Here is a 13392-nt window from a genome sequence, read left to right as displayed (position 1 = left end):
TCTCTCTCTCGCTCGCTCGCTCGCTCAATAAATAAATCAAACTTTTAAAAACAAAAAGGAGTGAAGGACTTAGGGTCAGGAGAAAACACATAAACTGGTGTTCTGAAAACCCCTGGAAGAGGGCAATTCAGTGTCAAGGAAGAAGCAAATGAGGGAGACAAAAATCTGAGGCTTCTGATGACAGGAAGGACAGGTTGAGGAGATTAATCTTAAATTACTTAAGAATGTATTTACAGCTTCCACTAAATAGCAGGAGAAATTAATATTTATTTTCTAAATAACGGTTTAAGATAAAAATCATGGTCCCAAAAGTTCGTTCATAAAAAAGCACGGGAAACAACAGTTCTGTGTGTATGTAAAAGACCCGCATAGAGCAGTGAAATAATTTCAAGGTCTAAGTGTTTTATGCAACACCCATCCCCTCTAAACATTTATCTTACTAGATGAATCCATAATGAATGAGGAGTAAGGTTAAGAAGTAGATTCTTTAGGGGCGTCTGGGTGGCCCAGTGGGTTAAGCATCTGACTTCGGCTCAGGACATGATCTCACCATTGGTCAGTTTGAGCCCCGCATCAGGCTCTGTGCTGAGAGGTTGGAGGCTGGAGCCTGCTTTAGATTCTGTGTCTCCCTCTCTCTCTACCCCCTCTCTCCCCCCACCCATTCTCTCTCTCTCTCTCTCTCTCTCTCTCTCTCTCTCTCTCTCTCAAAATAAATAAGCATTTTAAAAAGTTAAAAAAGCAAGTAGATTTTTAATAGTCAAAATCATTGATTAGAGTGCAGCCACACTCACTGCCCTGCCAACCACAAACAGAAGCAGAGTTGAGAAAGGGAGGAGAGAGAGAGCAAAGGGGCCAAGGAAGGGGACCTGGGAGGACCTGAGTCCTCAGGCTCAGCTTATTCCCCACTCCCACCTCTGAGAGCAGAATTCTGCTCACCCTGTGACACCAGCTCAGTTCTGCAGGAGCCGTTGTCCTCTCCAGTGATCTCTATGATCCAAATAATACTATTCATGGTTCTAGGAAATTTACCTTATACTATGGGGTAATTCATCTCCCCACCAACCAAAGAAGGGATTTTTTAAAAAAAACACCTGCTCGGGGACTTTAATACTCCACGTACANACAAAAACTGAGGACTGATGGATGTGGGGGGGAGGGGGGATGGACATGGAGGAGGACACTTGTGGGGATGAGCACTGAGTGTTATGTGGAAACTAATTTGATAATAAACTATTTGTAAATAAATAAATAAATAAATAAATAAATATGAAAGGAGGGTGTTAATGTCTTTCTTCATAACAGAGAAGATTCAAGACGGATTCAAGAACTGAATATAACAAAATATTGGAAAAAATTATCAATATTTTTCTGATCTTGGGGCATAAAAGTTACAAATAAGTAAATATTTTATGGATAGAACCAATAAAATACAATACTGATAGATTTGACTACCTAAAAAGCAAATTTCTTAATGTCAAAAATGCCTTCAACAAAATTAAAAACTGAATTAAAATTAAAACATAATTTAAAAATTAGAAGTGGAAAACACACACACACAAGCAGTAATGTAAAAAAATTCATGGCAAGGAAAAATATTTTCTTTGGTTATAGAGCACTTACAAATCAGCAATAAAACAACAAAAATAAGGACCTAAAAATATGTTCAATAAAATGTCATAAATAATATAATGAGCAGACAATTCAGAAAAGAAAAACATGACTGAATAACAGATGAATTCTTATCCTTCTTAATAGAAGATTTAAATTTACGTAACAAAATACTGTATTTTGCCACAGTGGCAATTATTGAAACTAAGTGTGCCCATTATCGTGCAAGGAAATGAGGGGCTTAATCTATTACCGATCAAAGGTATAAGTATTTCTTACTTTCTAAGAAGACAAAATGACAACATGTATCCAAAGTCTTAGTGCATACTCTTTTAATCACAAACTCCTCTGAGAACATTAAAGACATTTTCTAAGATTTTTGGACTGGATATTAATCGCATGTTATTTATACTTCAAAACACGTAGAACAATAAAATGATTAAGGTAAATATTGTAGGGGTGCCTGCGTGGCTCAGTCGGTTAAGCGTCTGACTTCAGGTCAGGTCATGATCTCACGGTTCGTGGGTTCGAGCCCCACGTCCGGCTCTGTACTGACTGCTAGCTCAGAGCCTGGAGCCTGCTTCAGATTCTGTATCTCCCTCTCTTTCTGACCCTCCCCTGCTCATGCTGTCTCTCTCTCTCTCTCTCTCTCTGAAATAAATAAAACATAAAAAAAAATTTAGAGTATTGTAAAGCTACTTAAAATGATACCACAGAATAATAGTGATATGAAAAAAAAGTTCATAATATATGGTTAAGTGTAAAAGGCATATTTTAAAATACAGGTTTGATTTTGTAAAATCACATACTCATGTGCACATGTGTACACACATGCACACATAAACACACAACTAACCAGGAGACTATACCTCAAAATGCTACCAGTTGTTACCATCAAATGGTGGGATTAGAAGTAATTTTCGTTTTGTTTACCAGGCTTTATGTGTTTATAAGAGCCGGATAATTTTATGTAGATGTAAGATGATGATTTTTTTAATTGAAGAAAATGTTATTAAAATAATAAAGACGAAGAGTAAGGCAATTAAAATGGAATGAAGCATTTTCTCTATGTCTCTAAAAAGATGTTTCTTTTCAAGACCAAAAGATATTTTTACAGTTGTTGAACTATATCCTTCTTAAATTCCAGCACCAAGACACAGTTGGCTAGAAAGAGTTGCTGCCAATCTTTGATTTTAACTTAGTTGCTGGAAATATGCACTTTAACACCTGGGAAAACAGACAACTGAATCTTAGTGGGTTTACTTTGTCTTGTGTACTATGCCTAAATTGCTTCTGTTTAGCTATTGGAAAGTTACTGGTAGGAGCAGAGGGAGGTTTAGAATTTAACAATGTCAACAGTATTTTAAAAAATTCTCTGGTTTATCTTCCCCCAAGGAGATGAGGAGAGAAAAAAACAACCCCAAAAAACGAAACCTTGGCGGCTCCGGGGCATTTTCTATAACTAGACACATATAACTCTCCTTGAATGGAATGGATATTTAATCCATTTTCCTTTCCTGTGCTTTTAGTCTACTGTAGCATCCAACTCTTAAAGCATTTCTACAGCTAGTTGTCAGACATGGCACCAGACTTACACTGGCCTGGAATGGCCTGCAGGGTGGTGAAGCAAAGGTCCTCAACTCCCAATCACTCCTCCCCTTAGAAACAGATCAAGGAATATCCCGAGACGTCCTAGGATTCTTTGAGAGCCATGTGATCTGGGGCAGGCCACTTAACCTCCCCAAGACTCAATTCCTCAGCTGAAAAATAGGGATAATAATGCCAAGCTTATGGAGTTCCAGGAAGGAGTACATTTTACAAAAAGGGTAAAAATGGTGTGGGGGAAAAAGCCATACAAAAGTTCTGCCATTTCAGTGCAACATTGAAAAAGCCATTGGTTCCAGCAGAATGAGATTTGAGTCTTCACTGGGGTGAGATGTTGCCAGCACTCTCAGGGGTTAGACAGTTTGTGGTGTGACCTTTCTGCCTGATGATCACAGCCACTGAATGGTGTTGACAAAGGGCATAGGAAAAGAATGCTTCTTACCAAAACCAAACTCCAATGGAAATTGAGAAGGAGAGCAATCCATGCCTCTGGTCTAATCTTTTAAAATCTTCTCTCTCAGAGAAATCATTTATGGCAGAAAAGTTGAAGTCAATTATTTTACTCTAAACAGTACCACAAGCAAAATGTTGTGTTTTTCCATCAGCCATTTTCCTGGTAATTCTCTCTCCTCCCGCATTTGACCTCTTGTTGTGGGTGATGCCTGAAATTCTGCCCTCCCACTTCCCCAAGTTCACTTCCCTATTAACTTACTCCATCCCTTTATACTTGTGCAGAGCAAACTGTGGTCCTACTTAAACTGAGATGCTCATAACCATCTCCACAGATGAAAGATAAGAAAAGTAAGTGATTTTGGAAGATATTTTCGGGAGTTGTTCATCTGAGCGACTGCCTCTATCATGTCAGGAGGTTTTTTTTAACAAGTGTCTGATCAATGGACCTAAAATGCTAACTCTCTGAGATTATAATGGTTTGCTATTCATGAAAACAAAAGGCAAATCGTATAGGAAACTGTTCACATTGTTCGAAATGGCTACTACCAAAAAAATACAGCCATTCGTACTCCAAATGCTTTCTTTCACTGACATTTTTCCAAAGAAATGAGAAGAATCAAAATTCAGCCATCTGTTTTGTTCAAATACATTTAAACCCAGCAACATTTATTAAACATTTATTAGACACACGGCCTCGGCCTAGTCAATACAGTGGATCTGTAAGGAATAGGGCTCAAAACATAGGCTTTGATGTTTGGTGTTTAACGTTGTTTCCATCACTGACAAGCTGTATTAGTTTCTTAGAGTCGCTGTAACAAATGACCGCAAACTGGGTGGCTTCAAACAACGTAAATTATTCTCTCATACTTCTGGAGGCCAGAAGTCTGAAATCAAGGTATTGGCAGGGTTGGTTGCTTCTGGAGGCTGAGGGCAAATCCATTCCATGCCTTTCTCCTAGCTTCTGGTGGGGGCCAACAATCTCTGATGTTGCTTGTTTTGTAGGTGTGTCACTCCAATCTCCGCCTCCATCTTCATATGGTCATCTCGGTGTGTGTTGCAAATCTCCCTCCCCTTTCTTCCACAAGGAGACCTATCATTGGATTTAGGACCCACCCTAAATCCAGGAAATCTCAAGATTCCTATCTTAATGATATCTGCAAAGACCCTATTTCTAAATAAGGCCACATTCACAAGCACTAGGGATTAGGACTTGAACATATCTTTTGGGGACCACTACTCAACCCGCTGTATCGTGTATGTCACCCTGGGCAAGTTATATAAACTTTAAGCCTACATTCTTTTGTCAATAAGGTGAGAATACTCATTATAACACTGTAGAATCATAATCAAGGTTAAATAAGGTAATGTTTATGAAGTGCTTAGTGTATTGCTTGGTTTAGAGCAAACACTCAGTAATTATTAGCTGCTGAGTTTACAAGTAGCGCCATTGTTTCACTATTAAGCATCCTGCATGATTCAGAAATGACAAAGCACAAATCTTTCTCCCTAGAGTCTTATAAACCAGGGAAGGGTGGATGCACATTGATTCCAGACCTTGCTTTCCACTGGTTTTTTGTAAGTCACAAAGTCCTCGATATTATTAAATACACAGTTGCTCAGCCCCCTGAGGTTACAGCAGGCAGCCTATAAGTTGAATCCTCAGGTGTTGATATAATAAATACTGGCCTCTTTTCCTTTCCAAATCAGCATGGTCTCCCATCCTATCTTCTAGAACCTCCCAAGGAAACAGTAAGTAAAAAAGATGCTGTTCTTCCAGGAATTCTGAGAGGATGCTCATTCTGAAGATATCCACACTGACAAATGAAGCATCACTTAAAACCCCATGTCAGAAAGGCACCTGGGTGACACTCTGCAGAGGTAGCTGGAGGCAAAAACTTTCCAATAATCTTCTCTCCTCGCTGTGGTTTCCTCTTGTTCTTTCATAATTTGGCAGGTTAGAATGCATGCAGGTACAATCTAAAGACTATATGTACAACTTATTCTTCTCACAATGTCAGCCACCACCAGAAGTCAGAATTGTCACAAAATGAGAAGGAATTTCAAAGGACTCAATTAACAACATGTGGAGTACTCATGAACAGAATATCCATCAGAGTTAGGCCTTCAGAAACACACACACACACACACACACACACACACACACACAAATGAGAAGAACTAAGTACAACAAAAACTTCCCACAATACCATGGTTCTCAGTCACTGAAAAAAAATGTATAATTATTTTCAGTTGAATTTCCTTCTTAGTCTTATAGCTTGTTCATTTATATATGGAACATAAAATACCTGGCAGAAAAGTACAGGTTTCACCCAAATCATTTAATAAGATACACATCCCCAAATAACTGGTTGGTAAGAGAGTCCCAAACCTTCATTCCATTTACTTGTAGTTTCATGTTTGGTCAAAATAGTCAAACAGATCTGTATATAGACATGACTTTTAACATATATATTAGTTAATTTTAATCCAAACCTTTGAGGATTAATTTAAATGACCCCTAGTGAAAAGGGTAATAACACCCATTTAACAAAGCAAGGAGATCGAACTGGGTGGGGAGGAAGTCTTCTGTTGGTTTACTTCTTAAACAACAACAACAGTAGTGAACAGACATAAGAAGACCATGCTGACACAATGTGAGCTTTTTAAAATTTTAAAGTAAAAGATCTTAGGCAGAAAGGAAGAATATTTTAATGCCTATGATCCAAGGATGTGAAGAGAAGAGCATAAACCATGTCTCTGTTCAGGTAGATACATATTTGTGTGTGTGTGAAGTCCACTTATTTGGAACTGACAGGGTGAACAAGAGGACCTAGCGGTCCGGTGGTTACAGGAGCCTCTGCAAAATGCAGATGGCAATGGAAATCATTCCCCATATGCCCTGACTTGGATCACCCCCTGTGCTCTTTGCAGAAAGGGATTATTCTATCCACCTCTGTGGTCAGTGGTAAAACTGTTTGTTGAGCTACCCCGAAGTACAGAGCCCGGCCTATTGATGAACTGATGACTCAAGGGGTTAAACAAATAATTTGGCGTTTTCTTCCCAGGGACAAGAAAAGTAATGCTGAAGTCAGATGGGCGCATTATGGAAACTGAAATCTAAGACGGTAATAGAATGAGTGACTCCAACTGAGGGGTGATAGCATCACGAACTACAAGAGGAAATGATATTCTGGGACTTGTCACAGCCAGAAATGGACTTGTCACAACTTATAGGTGTAAGGCCAACCTTCGCCCTGGTGCTCAAGGAGAAAGAAAACCTTGGCTGTATGTTCCCTTTTGGAAAGTCACCCCAGCTCCACAGACACAGCTGTCCACTTCTAAACCATTTTGTAGAAAATAAAGTGGGAAAGACTCACTGCACTGACTTCTAACCAAATGCTAAATGCATAAATGCATACCCAGAACCACACAAAGTTGCATGCAGCATTTAAAACATTCGAAAAACAAACACTAAGCCATTTAATATGCTTTTTCAAGGTGTTGGCCTTTTGGAAATCTTAGGGAATGTTATTATGAGAATCCAAATCAGAAGCATATGTACCATCCACCTTTTTTTTTTTTTTTTTTTTTTTTTTTTTTTTTTTTACCAGATTCAGAAGATTCCCAGCATCTTTGAAGAGCAATAGCAGAGAGGACTGGGCAGTGGAAGGCAAAATGAAGTGGCTTTGCTCATTTGTGGCTCTGGGGTCTGTGAGAAGGCCAGAAGATCATAGATGATCAAGGCACCGTCTTTTTTCTCTGTCTTATCACACCCAGACTACCTGCTAGGTTTTGAGTTTGGTGTACAAACATCAATGACATTCTCCATGAAATTCTGCCATCAGGGGCACTCCATGCCTCCACCTGGAACTTCAGAAGATCACAGGCTTGCCACAGATCCTCTAATTATCCTGTGGGTGTAATGTCTTACTAGGTGCAAAGTCTAGGCCACCGTGTATCAGCCTAATTCTCATGTCCAGTTCCACCACGGAGCCTTACTGATCTTCCCCCATTGTTCCCAAGAAGGGTAAGGTTATAAAAAATCCTTCCTTTGGGGACCCTGAAAAAATAAGGAAAACAATAATTAGAAGTTAAATGAAATGTCCTTAGAAAGGATAAAGGAAATGAAATACTTCACTACCAGGGATTTAAACCTTCCTGGGGATCAGTAGATCCCCAAATGAAATCTAAATCCAAGGCTACTTGACAATTCCATTTTTAAAATGTGATGATGGTGTACATCTTTGTCCACACTGAACATGTGCCTTTTCGTTTCAAGGACTTTTTGGAAGAGAAGAGTGACACAAAATGCAACATGGACAAGGAATGAAAATTGCTCTGGACACTGCACTTTAGACATCCAAACTCAGGAGATGCCAGCCTCTGACACTCCATATTTCTTTCTTTGATCTGACGGTTCAAACGCAATCCATGTACTGGCAAATTTCCCTAGTGTCCCTGGTAAGCTTCAAAGTAAACCACTCGTTGGCCCCAATATCTGTGCATTGGCTTTCCCCCATTGTTTTTATGTATGAAAAAGAAAGGGAAAAGAAAAGAAAACGCAATGGGCATTTTACATGTGTTTTTCATATTGTCCCTTAATCATTCAGTTTGAAAGTAAATGGAAGAGGAATGAGAAGTTAAAGTACTTGGGTTGGGGTGAGAGCTTCAGACCCCTAGAAGCCAATATTAATGTGTAGAGCATTTAATATAGTTCTGGAACATCTGCAGGGCAGCTGTCTTATGTAGACCTGGTTTACAATAACCTTTCATTACATGTCACCACAGAATGAGAAACAGACATGTGGGTGTTAGTGGTGTGTGTGTGTGTGTGTGTGTGTGTGCCCGCACATGATGCATGCACGTGCATGCGCACATGTGTAATTTGTAGGAAATCTAACTGACGTGGTTTAAAATGAAAACAATGACAAATACTTTGAACCTGTTTTAAAAATATGGTTATGAGCACTCACCAGGGACATGCTGAGTAATTATTGAATTAATGTCTCAAGACTGTTGTTTTCTTCTATATACGTCGAATAAAAGAAACACAGTCAATTGTCTTTGAGGCAACATAAAACAACTGCATGATTCAAACATGCCAAGTTGGAAAAACTCAGCTAACCAGAAGGAGGAACCTTTCTGCGTGCCTGCTCAGGGTCACATGGAACATCTCAGCAGCTTTTCTCTCCCTCGGTCTTGTTCTCACTGTGAGCAGAGGCTCTCCACTCAAGACCACATCTTGTGCTTTCATCCCTAGGTGCAAGCTGGTCGCCACTGAACTTGGCCACTTTTCCTGGTTCTTTCTTGCTGATCACGTGGCAAAGGCAATGCCCCATACACCCACCCTCTGCTTTTAGAATGATCAGAGCCTTTCTTTAACTGTGTTATGTGGACGTTTTCTGTAAGAGTTCATTCTTATTCTGTGAGAAGAGAATTCCATAGTCTAATAAGTGTGGGAAATACCAAATTAAACAAGATTCCTTAGTACGGGACTTCTCAAAGCCTTTAAGTTCCCAGTGTACAGTATGCATCCAGGAAAGATAAAGCAGGTTTGGTCCAGTTGGATCTTTCCCAAGGGTTCATACAACACTTTTAAAATTCATAAAATCGGGGCACCTGAGTGGCTCAGTCCATTAGGCATCCGACTTCGGCTCAGGTCATGATCTCACGGTTCATGGGTTCGAGCTCTGCGTCAGGCTCTGTGCTGACAGCTAGCTCAGAGCCTAAAGCCTGCTTCAGATTCTGTGTCTCCCTCTCTCTCTGACCCTCCTCTGCTCATGCGCGCTCTCTCTCTCAGAAATAAATAAAACATTAATAATTTTTTTTAAAAACTCATAAAATCATCTTGTGTTTATTTTTTCCAACCACTCAAAACATTCGAAAGTTTGAGTCAGCCTTCGTAATGATAGGGCAGTGAATTTTATTCACCTCTGCAAAGCATCCTTCATCCTCTACTTAAAGGACACTATGGAAAAAGTGAGAAGAAAGCAGTTCACCTACTTTTGAGGAATCTGAAATATGAATCCTCAACCTGTTTCTGAAAATTAACAATTCATTGCCGTTTTGTTCATCATGATCCTTTTTGAAATTTTTATTTGTCTTTTATTCTTTTTTTTAATTCAACTGCTATTACTTGCTGTTATTAACAAGTAAGAAAAATGTCTCTTGAAGGCATCTCATTATCAGCTATGTCAAGAATGATAGGGCATACCTAAGCAATGTCACCAAAATAAAAAGGAAAGATACAAATTTACTAAATACCTAGACTATGAGTCAATCGGGATTTGAGTGCCTTGACTTGAAGCAAGCAGGAGTGGAAATGACTAAAATTAAGGACATCCAGGCTACTGATAGTAAATTACAGCTGGAAATGAAATTAAACTCTTAAATTTAAGGTTTTTAACATTTGTTTTTGAAAGTGTGTGTGTGTGTGTGTGTGTGTGTGTGTGCGCGCGCGCGCGCCATTGTATAAAGGGCATAGGTTCGGAGGTAAGGTTTTCAGTGGTTAAAGAAGCAAACAAGCTGGAAAATTTTAGTAAAAGTAATGGAGACTGGAAAGTGCATCCAGATGGAAAAATAGAAAATTAAAATTAAATTTAAAAACAACCTAAGGGATCCAAAGGTCTGCAAAAGGAATATTCTATGACTGGAGAGCATGTTTAAGACATACGTAACTTCATCACTATGCAGATTGTACAATATTTCTTATGCAGCCCAATAAATGTGCCCAAAGATAGCATTTTAAGCTACACAGAAAATACCAAAGCCCAGACATACTTCAATGCCAGTCCCTGGGCAGGCTGGCCTTAAGGCAAGATATTCTGGAATACCTGATTGGCTGGCAGACTTTCCTTGACTGCAGGATTTTGGATCCAAACAAGCATTTATTTCAGTTTCTCTGATCCTTTCATATGGTAAAGAAGCAATCACAGAATACTGGCTTTATTTTTTGAAGCATTGGTTTTGATCTACCTCAGAGGAAATGGGGGAGGGGAGGTGGGAGGAGGAAAGAAGAATAATGTGTTTCACAGCTTCAAATCAAACTGTTGGAAAAATGTCCAGAAAGCAATTCAAAATGAAAATATTTGCCTTCTGGCTAAATAGCCAGTAGGTTTTTCTTGCAAAATGGAAAGAAACAGTGACGCTCATTTTACTAAAAAAGGGCAATCTACAAATAATCCAAATCCCAAAATAAAAGTATTGCCCAACAGCCTAGGACATGATTCACTAAGGTCTTGACTTCAGTTTCCTCAATGGTTACAGCACATAGATTGGAGTGGGCTAGGGTTGTGGTTAATAAAGAGTCTCAGATATTCTGAGTCTACACCCTAGAAGGCCATGGCCAGTAGTAGATCTGTGCCTTTCACGTTGTTTATGGGGCAGATTCCCTCTCTCCCTTACAGCACTCTAGGATGCTAAAACCCATGTCCAGACCACGTGCAGTGACAATAACAGCAGAAAGTCACACTAAAATCACTTTAAATGGGAGATGTTCCTATGAAACTGTTTTTATTCAATGGCCAATAGCTTACCAGAAAAGAGTGAAAAATAAATACAAAGTCAGTAAAGTTTACAATAAGGAGATAGGAGTTGACCAAGAGAAAGAAAGGAATGATAATAGCGTTCGCTCATTCATTCATTGGATGATGTATTGAATACCTATTGCATTGAATACTCCAAATACAAAATGAAGTAAAAAATGATCACCTGATGAGGAAGAAAGGAGTCAACAGATAGATTATTCAAGATGCTCCTGTGTAAACACTCATATCTTACATCCAAATAGCAATATAATGGTTTCAGAGCCTTGCAGCCACATTATCTCACTTGGCCCTTCAGATAAAAATCAGGCAGGCAACACATGAGAATACAAAGTCAGAAAGGTTGAATTTCTTCCAAACCTTCCGCTGGTAAGGATGAGAATTGAAATTTGAGCACTGCTCTTTTGTAACACCCCCTACGTATGTAGAAAACTAAAAGGAAGGAAGTAAGAAGTCTTTTCAGGTTGAACCACTCCAGAAATAGCTGTCTCTCTAGACCCCATTTTCTGTAAGTTCTCTCTTGTCCATAAAGTTAAGCGGTAATGAATAGAATGATTCCAGACTATCTTAACTATACACCAGGAGAAAGAGTTTGTCAGAGCAAGTGTATCACCCTGAGGAGCTGGTCACAGCGAGTAGTATCAAAAATCCCACAAAGAATTTGGAAATCTAAATCATGAATGCTGCCCATTAATCCATCCACTGAAGTCCTAGTGACTTTATGTTCCAGGTGCTCTTCCAGACACAAGGGCTACAAAGTGACGAAGATAGTCAAGCGAACTAGTCAGGTCTACTTCCATGAGGAGGAAACAATAATCATGGCAACAAATGAGTAAGGTAATTGCAGTTGCTATGTTTTGAAAGACAATATACTGAGGTTATATGATGGCAGGTGGGGAGGGGAAGGGCAGGATGTTAGATCAGATGGTGAGGGAAGGCCTCTCTGAGAAAGTGACATCTGAGCTGAGATATGAAGCTTCCAGCATGTAATCTGGGGCAGAGCACTTTAGCCATTAGGGGTGGCAAGGGCCGAGACTTAGAGTGGGAATGAGCTGGACGTGCGGCACGGCAAACAAGGGGTAGCTGGTCCAAGAGGAGGTTAGAGGCCAGTTCTGCAAGAGCCCTGATGACTGTGGTAAAAGGATGGGATTTTTCCCAAGTGCAATGGGGAATCCACTAGAGAATTTTAATTAGAGGAATCCATTAGAGAATTTTAATTAGAGGAATAAAGTAATCTGATTTCAGCAAGTTGATCATACCATGAATCCCAGGACCTCCAAATATAGGAAAAGACGCTCTTTAGAGGCAGCTGGCTCATTATCTGCCTGGTAAATGGAAATATGCTGGAATAATTTACACAAGCAAGGTGGGATATTTGCAGGCGCCACTCTGATGACAGAGCCTCGCTATTTACTTGTGGATCCTGGAGGTTTACAATGCGGTCCTTGTATAAAAGATTTCAGGCAACCGTGAAGATTAAGTCTAGGGCTAGCCATCCTAGGCTTAGTCTGGCATTTATCACAGCCACAGTTACAGAGGCAAGTTTATGAAGCTGAGTTAACACACAGCAGGAGCATCCAGGCATTGCGGCTGGAATTGCTTCTTCCGTACGGTCTCCCGGGAAACAGCTTCGGTAACCCAGGCCTTTTCTCCATTTCTCATTTCCTCCATCAATAGCCAGTGATAAGCTAAATGGGATTTCTCAAGTACGTCTTCAGGGTATGGAGGATGAAATAGCAAGCAGAAAGCATTCTTTAAGCATGAACTACCTTCTGTATAATAATCAGCTATCTCACTTATTCAGCCTGTCATCTGTTATCTGTAAGCAGTCCCATATGCATTGGTTTGTAGTTGAGATACAAGACTGTTCAGCCATAGCATCCATTTGGTAACAGCAGGCACATGTTTCAAACATGCTTAATGTTATTGCCCTATAATGTCTTGCCACAGGGCATTCCTTTCTAAGGCTACAATGCTCTTTGTGAATACCACCTCATTAATCCTGGGAGAGGCAATGACAATCACTCTCCCCACATTTTACCAGTAAGAAAACAGAACCACTGAGAGATTCAGAGTGAGCCAAGATGATGTGCAACGACTTAATGGCAGGATGGTGGATGAATTCCTGGCTCTCCTTGATGTGACGCCTTTACATCCTGCCCCACCCACCCAAGACCAACAT

At 39.8% G+C, this 13392-nt stretch overlaps 1 long non-coding RNA gene across 13 annotated transcripts in view; it reads right to left on the bottom strand.

The window, feature by feature from the left end:
• Window positions 1-13392, bottom strand: part of LOC144231987 (uncharacterized) — an 807055-nt gene that overhangs the window by 566324 nt on the left and 227339 nt on the right. The window contains exon 5 of one of the 13 annotated variants that reach the window (XR_013335271.1): window positions 7243-7726. The exons of the other annotated variants lie outside the window; for them this stretch is intronic. This is a non-coding gene — a long non-coding RNA (uncharacterized LOC144231987). Of the gene's footprint in view, window positions 1-7242; window positions 7727-13392 lie in introns of those variants that run through there. 13 annotated transcript variants of the gene reach the window in all.

This window comes from Crocuta crocuta, unplaced genomic scaffold (genome assembly GCF_008692635.1).
Source record: "Crocuta crocuta isolate KB4526 unplaced genomic scaffold, BGI_CrCroc_1.0 scaffold102, whole genome shotgun sequence".
NCBI lineage: Eukaryota > Metazoa > Chordata > Mammalia > Carnivora > Hyaenidae > Crocuta > Crocuta crocuta.
This window is presented reverse-complemented; position numbering and strand designations above follow the sequence as displayed.